Genomic DNA, 12,204 nt, shown 5'->3' with positions numbered 1-12,204 from the left:
AATTTTAAGCCTACTATTCCATAGATCATGAAATTTTGAATATTTTTCCTTTTTGCAGCTCCTTAATCTGAGCTAAGGAGCAAAAGTTATGACGCATTCTTTGGAGGCTCTCCAAGGGTATTCTGCTGTCGGAATAGTGTTGGGGCAAGCTCTTCAAACCATATTCCTCTAGCAGAATACACTTAGAGGGTCTATTAAAAAGACATTATATATTTTTCTTAGCTCATCCTGAGGAGCTGTAAAGAGGATATTTGCTCAAAATTTTATGATCCAACCAATGGTGAAAGGAAAAGAAAGGATATCTGAAAGTCATAAAATAAGTCACCATTTGGATATTACATATGTATACTATATAAAGGTATATTTATATCTATATATGTTCATCAACCTTTCATATTTACTAACATATTCCTTGAAATAATTTGGAATTTTGTGCTTCCCAAAAATGACTTGAGCCTATATATTTTGACCCCTCCCACCTTCATTCGTCACTCAAGGGTTTTTGCTCGGAAAATGGAAACCCCCCTTTACAATCCTTGCACATCACAAGCCCTCTATAGTAGATAGTATTAGAGATACTCTCCTTACAAGCTTTGCATCCCCTCTTGATTAGTCCTTGCACTCCTAGTTTCTCCTTGCAATCCTTGCATTCCTACTTCCTCCTTGCAATCCTTGCACCTTGCAATCCTTCTCCTTGCAAATTTTGTTCCTTGTACTAATTGTGGAAGTCTCAGAGGCACACTTTTAGTACACTCCAGCCAACTCCTCCATGCCATCAAGTGGTTCCACTACTCTAGCTAGTCTTGCAATCACAACATCTAATGCATCCATTAATCTCTCGATCAATAGCTTTTCAAGATGTGTAAGCAAAGTTAATGTGGAGAAGGGATACATTGTATGTGGGGTGATTCAATCCACATCGACACAAAGATGTTTGGGGACATGACCAAATTCCTAGATGTAGTTTGTAGGCTGGTTTCTTAGAGTGTCCATGGAAGAAACAGGACCTCATTAAGTAATTCCCCCTTGCAAAGGTTAGCAAAAATGGTGGAGTTAAGGTTTCAACCTTGCCAGAAGAAGTTCAAAAAGAACTAAGGAAAATGAGGCATTTATTTCTAGATACTTGACAAATGACAAAGTATTAGTAGGTTCAAGCAATAGAAGAGCAATTGCATAGAGCTCAAGTCTCCTATTCAAAGGTGATCATCACCAAAACCCTATTGACCAACTTAAAGAATCATTTTTAGTGCAAGTCTCCACTATCACCTTAGGCCAAAGAGATTGGAATTCCTCTGCTAGGAACTGTCCTTTTGACTCTCCTTTGCAAAATTGATGAGGCGATGAGGAAGGTACAGAGGAGAGCCGATGAAGAACACTTGAATGTGGTATGTGAGTGACATCTTAGGGAGGATGCTAAGGCCGAGGCACATTTGACACAATCCAATGTACAGAGGAGAGATGATTGAAGAACATTCGAATGTGGTATTTGAGCAACATCTTAGGGAGGATGCAAAAGTGAAGGCATAGTTGGCACAATCCAAGGTACATGTAGCACACATAAAGAAGTTACAAGCATGGCTACAAATTGAGAGTAGCTAAGGAAAAGGAAAATGAAGATAAAAAGTTGGCTATGGAGAAGAGACAGGGAAGAAAAGAAGAAAAGCAGTTAATCAAGTGCCTTTAAAAAAACCTAAAGGGCACTCTAACAAGTTGATGTGCATGGCAGAAACCATTGACAGCCAAAAGGTAGAAAAGGATGGCCTTTAGAAAAATCTTTGCAATATGGTCAATGCATTCAATGCCCAAGAATCAAATCAGATGAGGAGCAGCTCTCAACACAATGAAATAGTTGGCATATTGGAGGGACATGTAGAAAAACTTTGGAGCAGAAGTGTGCCACTGTATAGAAGCTTGGCAATTCTATTGATAATGGTGAGAGGCAGACTAGACATATTGTTAAATTGGAGGGTGGAGCAACTCTCTTGCAAGCTACCTACTTAGAGCTTTGCAAATGAATTGAGCAAGTCAAAACACAGCTGCAATAGGCTAATGCTATCATTGTCCAAATTGAGTAGTGTATGGAGCAACTAAAGGACAATATCTGCACCCCCAAGGTGAGGGAGAAGACAATCAAGAAAAAGCTTGCCAATGAGGAGACACAAATAATGATCCTCATAGTAGCATACGTAGAATCTGAAAGCTATCTGCTAGAGATACACATGTAACATACATAGAATCTGAAAGTTATCCTCTAGAGATGCAATAGGGTGAGTAGTACACATTATATGGTGGCCACGTCATAGATCACCGCCACATCTAATGGCTTGAGTGTTTTCCCACTTTGCACTATTAATGCTTTGTGGTATTTGTGAAGCTAACATCGAGATGTAAATTGTGTGACTATCTGTTGCCTAGCATGTGGATAGATTAGTTATGCCTACCTCATGAAACTAGGAAGTTGTTTGGGCATTCCATTGAAAGATTTCTAATGAACCTTGAACCTCCACTCAACAGGTAGATAAAGCTAAGGGAGACAAGTTTTGGATCTCATTCAGAAAAGGAGGGGGCCAAATAGTAAATCTTCACCCAATAATAAGTAAAGCTCACTATCACTAGCTCTTTCCTTGTTGACATGTGACTTGAGACTTTCATTTCAATTACCATCATGATGTTTGTTTTACCTATGATGAGTGATTATCATTGAATTTTTCACTTTGGTATCTGGTGTTCATTTGGGTGGCCTTACATCCTAGCCTTCTTGCTATTTAGATCTTCAAATTTGAATTCTGAGATGTGACTTGCCCTTCATGATCAAAAACATCTCAACTAAAGGGACGACTTCTAAATTGGTACATTAAATAGATGGCTAACTCAATCATTGATGCATTTGATATGCCCCATGATGTGCTCATGAGTGTCTATATCAGTTTGGAAGACCCTTTTACCCTTCTTTTTTTGAGGGCACAACTTGCATTTGAAACTTAATAGCTCTAACTAGATGAGAGTAGAGAAATATCCCTGGCTTCTTATCTAAGACTCTACACCTATGGTCTTCTTGGATGTCTTCTCTTAACAAATACCTCCACCACTACTTCCCACTTCTCATAGGTTAGGCCCCAATGAACTATAAATGCTTCCATCACCTTATGTTTGGATTTGTGGTACACTGTGACACAAAGTAAGGGTCCTCTTCTCGTTCTTCTCAAACACAGCTTAAACTACAAAGTTATCCCCCTCTTCTAGTGCATCAACAATTGAATTCCTCCCCAACCTATGGTCCACTCTCTATCTCTTTGAAACAGTCATCATTTATAGGATAAATTTGGCATAGCTTCCATTGTTTCATAGTTGGCAATGGCCTCACAATCATCAAAATCTCCCATGATGCATGCACTACAAAAGCATGAAAGCTGTCATGTTTTGAGACAGAAGTGCTTGTTTGAAAAGCAAAATATGTTGTCCAAATTTCATGTCCCTTTATTGGTGTTACTCTTTCTCCTCTCTACTACATCCCCCTTCACCTCGTGGAACACTCAGTGGCTCATCTATTGTATGTCAACTTTGCCCCTATGAATAGGTTAGATGCAAGCCATGTTTTGCATCATGGGCATCCTGCAACTTATCTTGAGGGCATGTTAACTGATGTTGATAAAAGGATTGCTTAATAATAATGCCACATCCATCATGTTCACCCTTGCCATGGCTAGATCCAAAGAAATTCCACAACATGTTTAGACCAATGACCCAATGTTGTTTTACTATTACCTTTACTTAGGGATCATATTTGATAAACAAATCCTAGTGCAATAGAAAAGCATGCTAGACAAACAATGTGTCATGTTCTCTATCATTTGAAATGTAGAAATGGTATGTATGCTTCAATTTCTTAAACTCCATAGAATCTAGTGGAAGATTAGTATCATTCATAGAATTCGACAGATGGCTATAGGTGTTATCTACTTGTTCTACAATGTACACTTTGTATCTCATCTTGTTCTTGAAGAGAGTAATTTTCAACAAGATAAATCACAGAGACAATTGTATCCTTGGGAAAATTGGCAAGGCACGTCCTTAATTCCTTGACTTACTAACGTGCTATGAAATTATGAAGCACATATTTTGAGATGGACATTACTATCCCATTACTATGTGGTTGAGAAGCTCTTGAGGTGGAGTGGTCTTCTATGACAATAGCCACCACTTCTTGTTTTCTCTGTCAACTTGGGACATTTTCTTGGGCCATACTAGACATTCTCTTGGGAGACATGGGCATCTATCTCCATGAACCAATGCACTAGTATGACCACATCTCATGTCATTCAAACTCGCAAGGCTAAGTCAAAGTCTATGTGTGTTTTATAACAACACACATTCTTGCCTTTGAGTCTCTTCACACACCAGGTTTTGTAGTGCTTAACACTCCTCTGCTCAATCCTTATGTTAGGGTTCACAACCTTAAATCTCCAGCATAGCTCCATCTACTCATCCAATAGGTTATAAAGAGTATTCCATAAAATGTATACAAATTGAAACCCTATGCAGGCTAAGGTTGCAACCAACATGATGGTTTTGACCAGCATAGTGGCTTTGAGTAGCATGGTGGCTTTGACTAGCACGCTGGAACGATGGCTTCAACCAACACATTGGCTTCAACCAACTAAGTGGCTTTGACTAGTACAATGGCTTGACCAACACAATTTTATTATTTCAAAAAAGTACTCTCTCTCTCTAGCACAGTGTTTTTCTTTTGCCAAAAAGTATTTCCTCCTCTCCCTCTCTCTCTCTCTCTTCACCTCATAAGGCAAGAGCTTTAGAAAATGCTAAAAAGTTCTCAAAAAGTGCTAATATATGCTCAAGAATTGCTATCACATTGCTTGAAATGTGACAAATATAAGCGAGTGTTCAAAATGTACTATTGGATTGCTCAAAGGTGGTGGATGGAGGGTGGTCTTTTCTGTAAGCTTTTGGTCCGAGCAAATTTTTTTGATCATGGTGAATATTATCTTTAGATAGACAATGTTGTTGCATATTCATATACCCCTTTAGTCACAAAACCACCCCATAAAGATGCCCATTGTAGACCCCTTTTTTTGACGAAAAGGGGTCTTTGGGCAGTCATTTTCCACATGAAAGCAGTCCAAAAACCCCTTTCTTCAACGAAAGGGGTTTCTGGACTCCTCTTTTTCACATGAAAGTAGTCCAAAAACCCCTTTCTTCTCATTTTTAGAAGGAAGTAGCCCAAAAAACCCTTTTGTTGAAGAAAGGGGTCTCCCAAATCCCTTTCTTCAATGAAAGAGGTTTTGGATTACTTTCATGTGAAAAGGATCGGGAGACCCCTTTCTTCAATGAAAGGGGGGTTTGGGCTACTTTGATGTGAGAAAGAGTAGACCAAAAACCCCTTTCATTCAAGAAAGGGGTATTTTGGCCTCCTTTTTTCACATGGCCCATGTGAAAACTAGAGGTCCAGATATTGTTTTCTTCAACAAAAGTGGTTTTTGGGCTCCTTTTTTCTAAAAAAGAGCAGGTTTTTGGACTACTTTCATGTGAAAAAGAGAAAGCTTTCTTCTAAAAAAGAGCAGCCCAAAACCCCATTTCATTGAAGAAAGGGGTTTTTGGAATGCTTTCATGTGGAAAAGGACAGCCCAAAAACCCCTTTCGTTGAAGAAAGGGGTCTTTGAGCCTCTTTTTTCCAGATGGGCCATGTGGAAAAAAGAAGCCTAGAGACCCCTTTCTTTGACGAAAGGGGTTTTTGGGCTCCTCTTTTTCACATGAAAGCAACCCCAAAACCCCTTTCGTTGAAGAAAGGGTCGCCCCTTTCTTCAATGAAAGGGTTTTGGGGTTGCTTTCATGTGAAAAAGAGCAACCCCAAAAACCCCTGTCATTGAAAACAAGGGTCTTTGGGTACATGTTAACAAAAGAGGCCCAAATACCCCTTTCTTCAATGAAAATGATTTTTGGGCCTTTTTTTTCACATGGTCCATGAAAAAAAAAGCCCCAAAAAGCCCTTTCTTCAAAGAAAGGGGTCTTTGGGCCTCTTTTTTTTAATTGCCCAATATGGGCAATGTAAACAAAAGAGGCCCAAAGACCCTTTTATTCACAAAATGGGTCCCTATGTATGGCTTCATTTCATGAACTTTGAGACAAAAATATACATTCACGATTCAATTCACTCAAATGCTCGGATGGTTTTGCTCAGAATATAGAAACCCCTGTGGATAAAGGGAAGAAATTGACAAAATGTGCCAAAATTTGAGAGTGGAAGAAAGTGATAAAAAATGATGTTGGATTGCTCAAAAGGTGACATCTAAAGTGGAAGATGGTGTGAAAAAATCATAGGTATGCTAAAAAGTGAAACTGTTGAACATTACTAAAAAGTGCTCAACCAACACACCACAACTACAACCAACACAAGGGTTGAATATCAACCACCCCCACATACACAAGTTTCATAAAATACAAATGAAAATTAACCAGCATAATACCAGTAAACGTCCAGCATAGTGGCTGCAACCATTGGTCCCTTTTTCTTCTATAGCTATTTCTCCCCTCCTTGACAAGCAACGCCCTCTCTCTCTCACTTGCAACCCTCTCCAACAAGCTGCAACCTCATGGATTTAGTAAGAAATATTCCTCTGCAAACTGACACACCTAGCATTGTAGCTAAAACTAGCAAACAAATATTGGCTCTCCATCATCACCCTAAACTTCCAAAAAATTGGTTACACATAATTATGCATTAGCCCCTAGTTATGAAAGCATGCAATCTCAAGCAATTAACCGTTGTCATGCAAAGTCAAGATTTATAACTAGCAACAAAAGCCATTTGCTATTATGGCTAGGTTGGATGTCTCTTTTCATGTGCTATGATTGTTGGTACTTTAGACCACACTGCACACACAGCACATTCAATGTATCACATTTACATAGATCTCCAATTAGAGCAACGTTGGTGGTTGTTATTTCAACCACTAGGCTTGAAAAAGAATAATCTCTCTCTCTCTCCCTCTAAATTTCATACAATAGGGAAAATAAACTACATAAGGATTTGCAAGAAAAAAAGATATCCAAAGATAGCATTGGAAGTTTGACTACTAACCTGTATTGTGTCAAGCATGTGTATGATGTGATCCTCATGTTGCTTCTATCCAATCCACAACCTAGAGACATCTTTCTTGTTTATAGAAACTGTGCCAGAACAATGTCACTATAGTGATGACTTCCTCACTTAGGGAGTTTCTCCTTTTCTTGAAATAAACTGATGCCCATAGGCCTCTCACATTGGGTTGCAACGCTTCCACTCAATGGCCAATCGTTAGAATCATGGCGGTCCTTCTAATGGACATCTTTAACATTGTACACCCAAGTTTTTTCACGCTTGTTTCAAATAAAAATAGCATAGCTAATGCCTCCCTCTTTGCAGTTAGGTTGCCTAATCGAGGCACCCCTTTCACCTTATTGAGGCCATCCCAGAAGCATGGACACTAGATGAGTCCTTGAGTGTGGGATAAATATTTTGAGGACATGAGCCTGATAGTTCCCCAAATGACCTGATGTTACACCTCAATTGCTCCCACTAGTTGTCCTTTATTTTGGTGGCACTGCTCAAATAGGTGCATTTATTGCCTCTAAGGCTAGCTGCTCAACAAGGAGGTGCTTTTCCTAGCATTGTCTCTCCCTCTGCATTTGTTGTAAATGTGTCTTCTATTTCCCATTGGATACTGTATCATTGGTTTCCGTGGCCTTCAACCTCCTCGTACCTTGACTGACTATATCTACTTTCCTATCTTGCAACCTCTATCTAGTTCTCTTGCAACTGATGACAAACTACATCACACCATGTGGTTCCTTATCCTTATTTTAAATAAAGAAAATGAACAAAGAAATAAGAAGCAATTTATGGTATTAGATAGCTAGCTTGTGAAGAGAAACAAGGATTCATGTGAAAGCTTCGTGAGACAAGAATGAAAACTTGTGCATGTTCCAACTTCCAAGACAGACTAAGGAGCATGGAGAGGCATGGGGGCAAATGCCCTTTAGGAGCAAGGAAGCGAGGGAAATAATTTTCAAAAAAAAGAAGGGAGGGAAGAATCCAATGTCACGGATGCAAGCCAATCAGATTTTGGGAAAATGTTCAAGTGACAAGGTGACAAAGTAGGACACAAGTGACACATTGGTGTGCACTATGTACTTTCTTAAGGACTTACCAACATGAGAAAAGTAAATTTAGTGAAATATTTGAATGCAATAGCAAGAGTTGTCAAATTTTACAGAAAATTGATAGCCATGTTTTGCCTCTTTCAACTTTACATGTCACCAACTTGTGCCCCCTAATGAGTTGAAAGAGGCCAAAATGTCTAAAAAAAGAAAAAGGCAAAATGGCTCACTAGAGGGTTTGATGTTATGGATTAAGAAATGGAATAACTTTTGACATGATTATGGGACTCATCGAAAGGTAGTCACTCTAAAAGGAACCAATGCAAAATGATAAATAATGTGGGATTTATTCAAAGAGAATTGCACATTATGAATTTAGTTTTTTCTAGTGCATCCATTTATGTACATATTTTAAAAAGTTTTAGTTTCTGACCAAATGAGAAAAAGTTATTGTGCTTGCCCACAAATGTATGCACACAATTGCAACATAGTATTGGAGACTCATTAAACCGTGGCAAAGTTTCTCAATCAACTGCCTCCTTTGGTTTGTGGAAATCTCACATAGTGCACTTGCAAATAAACAATTTCTTTTATATATGTGTAGAACAATTTCTTCCATATATGTGTAGTGCACTTGCAAATAAACAACTTCTTCCATATATGTGTAGAGCAATTATCTGATGTTTTTTTTAAAAATGGATATCCTATATAGTCCAAGATGCATGCTTCATAGGCATTATGGCATTGGCAATAGTTTAATGAGCTAATTCAAGATGCTAATTGCGTAAATTTTTTATCTCCATTGTCTTGTCACTATATTCAAAAGATTTGTGTCTCATTGCATGAGTCTCCCTTGAGTTTGAGGTAGTCAACTCACTTGTTCCTTGGATTTCATTGGTATAGATAGAGTATAGATAGAATGGATGATTGGGAATACCTTAGAGTAGAGATTGAATAATGACAAGCTTATCCCTCAATTACCCCACATTGATCATGCCAATACATGGATTGGTTTTGACATCAATTTTCTCAAGCTCCATTGAGAAATGCATAAGTTACAAATCAAGCAAGTTAGCCATATGCAATCCCCTAATCTTCACATAAGATGGCTACACCCAATCATGCATTGGCCCTCAATAGAAACAAAAAAAGTGGATGCAATTCTAGTATAATTGCCACCACAAGAGGATCAACCAAGGTGCACACCAACATGTAATGAGAGATGGATCTCAAAATCTAGCTCGCCAAACATTAAAAAAACTATGAGGAGGAACTAAAATGGATCAAACAATTGTTCCAAGCAGAGTAAGTAAAGTGCATTCTCATGCTCCTATTAGGTCCCATATTTGATTTGAGTGGGAGTTCTAATGGATTCTCATCAAATTGTGTCTTTGTCATGCCATTTTTGAACATTTGGAGTTGTGCATGACATTTTGTCTTACTTCTTTGCATTAAAGCTCCTTTAAAATCCATTTGATGTATTATATTTCATTGAGGGCTTTTCTTGGAAGTATTTGAGCCAAATAAGGTTGTGGCACCATCTGGAGCTTTATTTGTCTGAGTCATCAAATCAAGAGGAGTCTAATAATACACCATACAAACCCCTGAAATGAGGACTATGGCTTAAGAGGTTTATAGAAGGGGGATTCTAGGGAAGGACTCTAAGCTAGAATTGAAAGAAAGAAAATTAAAGAAAAGAGGATGAGTAGAAGTTAGATAGTTAATGGTGATGTTAGTAAAGGAATGTGAAAAAAGCTTTGAGGGTCACAAGAAACTCATCTAAACCCATATTGGTGTAATTACCTTCATCTTGGAGTTGAATGCATCCTTGAGAGCTGCTTGTGGAGAACCACTTGTTGTTCCATGTGTGAACTCAAATCCAATACCCTGATGACCTAGGCATAAGTCAGTGCCTATTGTGTTTTGGCTTTGCTGATGGGATTTGTTGTTGATGTTGATTGGTGTATTGACTTTCCATAGTTTTTGTAGCTTATCTTCCCAACCAAGGAGCCCTTGGGCTAATGTAGTTGTGATTTGCTGAGTGTGCCATGCTGAGGACTGGCCGCCTATTTTCACCTAGGATTCCACATGTGAGCAGAGAGGTAGGACTTCCACATGTTATAACTTTATTTCTCTTTATGGACACACCTACACCTAGCACTTGGAATAGAGTTCCAATACGGTTCCAATTTACCTAAATGGCCTTAGTACCAGGTGAGTGCAGTGACATATTGACCAATTGTGACCCAGACCTAGCAAGAACATCACTTTGTAGACCACCATAGGAATAGTAATTGTATAGCTATTTGGGACCTCATGTAAGTCTAGTAATGACTTCGATGGAGAGTCACTATGACATCAGTGGAGATCTTTGTTGGTGAGGTGTTGTCATCTCATTGTTGGCAGCAATGTTGCTTGAAGTTCTTTGAGATCCTTGATTGCAACAGTAGGTTCTTGTCAAGCTACTCCATTTTTAGGATCTATTGTTGGCATGTTTCTTGTTGTTGGAGTTGCACCATTGAACATTGCGATCTCCCACATGTACCATTGCTATGATACTCATCGTAATAAAGTGATATATTTTCTATGTATCAAATGTTTGCAATGTTTCAGAGATATTTTGCTTTTGTTGAGCCCAATTTTTAGTTGAGAAAGTTGTTAGGGATGATGATAATTTGCTGCTCACATTGGAAGGTTCTTGTGGGACTTCCATTGTGATGGGCATTACTTGTGTGGCCGACTCTTGCACAGCCACCCTAATGATAAATTCCAAATTTCTTAGTAAGAAAGGTTCTTGTGTAGCTCCCAACATGGATTCATCTTTCATCTTGGGAGGTTCTTGTGTTAATGTCTCTTTTTTCAAGACAGGTTCTTGTGTTACTACCAGTTGCCTTGAAGATGATATAATAAATTGACATGTCTTTTGATAGACTTGGGGTCAAGCAGGTTCTTGTGTTACTGTCTCCCTTTTTGAGACATTTTCTTGTGTAACTACTCGAGAGGAGATAGATGAATTCCTTTGTGTATGATCCTCCTGCATTGGTGCTTTTCCCTTATTCTTGCAAGCAGCTTCTTGCATTTGTGGCAGCTTTGACCATACAAAACATATTTGATGGACACAATACTTTGCATGCAACTCTTTCCACATGTCATCATATTAAATCCACACACATCAAAACCTTCTTCCACCATGACTTGGTTTTGATAGTTAGCATAAGCCCCCTAGTGGTAGCTCACACGTAGTGTTCTCATGGATAGACACTCTCGTTGGTACATGGGTAAGCCTCTTGCATAGAGCACCAGACTGCCTCTAGCGTGGAGCTCTTCACATCACATAGTTGATGATACACCAGTCATGACTCTAGATGAGATTCGTGAGTGGAAAGAGAACTTCCTATGACCAAGTATGTACCAGTATATGATGTAGATGTAAGACTCATTAGCCTTGAGAGATTAGATGCAAATGTTTCAGATACTAGCATGGATCAGCCCACACTTTTGGTAAGGCATGAGGCACATTTCTTGCTAAGCCCTTAGCATGAGGCACACTTCTCGGTAAGCCCTTAGTAGGAACACTTCTTGGTAAGCCCTCAACATGAGGCACATTTCTTGATAAGCCCTTAGCATGAGGCACACTTCTCGGTAATCCCTCGCCACAAGGAATATTTGACAATAAGCCCTCAGCACGAGGCAGTCCCACTCATATCAACACAGATTGATTTCAATTATATACAACCATTACATTCATGCATGGATCTGACTCCATATTTTGCCACAAATGCTATAGATACTTAGTAGGAGTTCAATTATGATCATGTAGTTATTCAACAGATAAGTCCTCAGTATGAGGCACTCACATCTTCTATAGCTTGCATAATACATGCCACAGTGCATTCAGCTCCTCAGGTGATTTCATTTTAGCATTGATTCTTGATGCTTTCACCTCTAACACGGAGCTTTGATGCTTTCACCTCTAACACGAAGCTCCTATGGACATAGTTTCCATGAGCATTTCAGATCAATAGATCAGTCTACAAGACATTCCAGCAT

This window comes from Dipteris shenzhenensis, chromosome 30 (assembly GCF_047967505.1).
Source record: "Dipteris shenzhenensis isolate YYH24624 ecotype China chromosome 30, Dip_SZ_1.0, whole genome shotgun sequence".
NCBI classification, from domain to species: domain Eukaryota; kingdom Viridiplantae; phylum Streptophyta; class Polypodiopsida; order Gleicheniales; family Dipteridaceae; genus Dipteris; species Dipteris shenzhenensis.
This window is presented reverse-complemented; position numbering follows the sequence as displayed.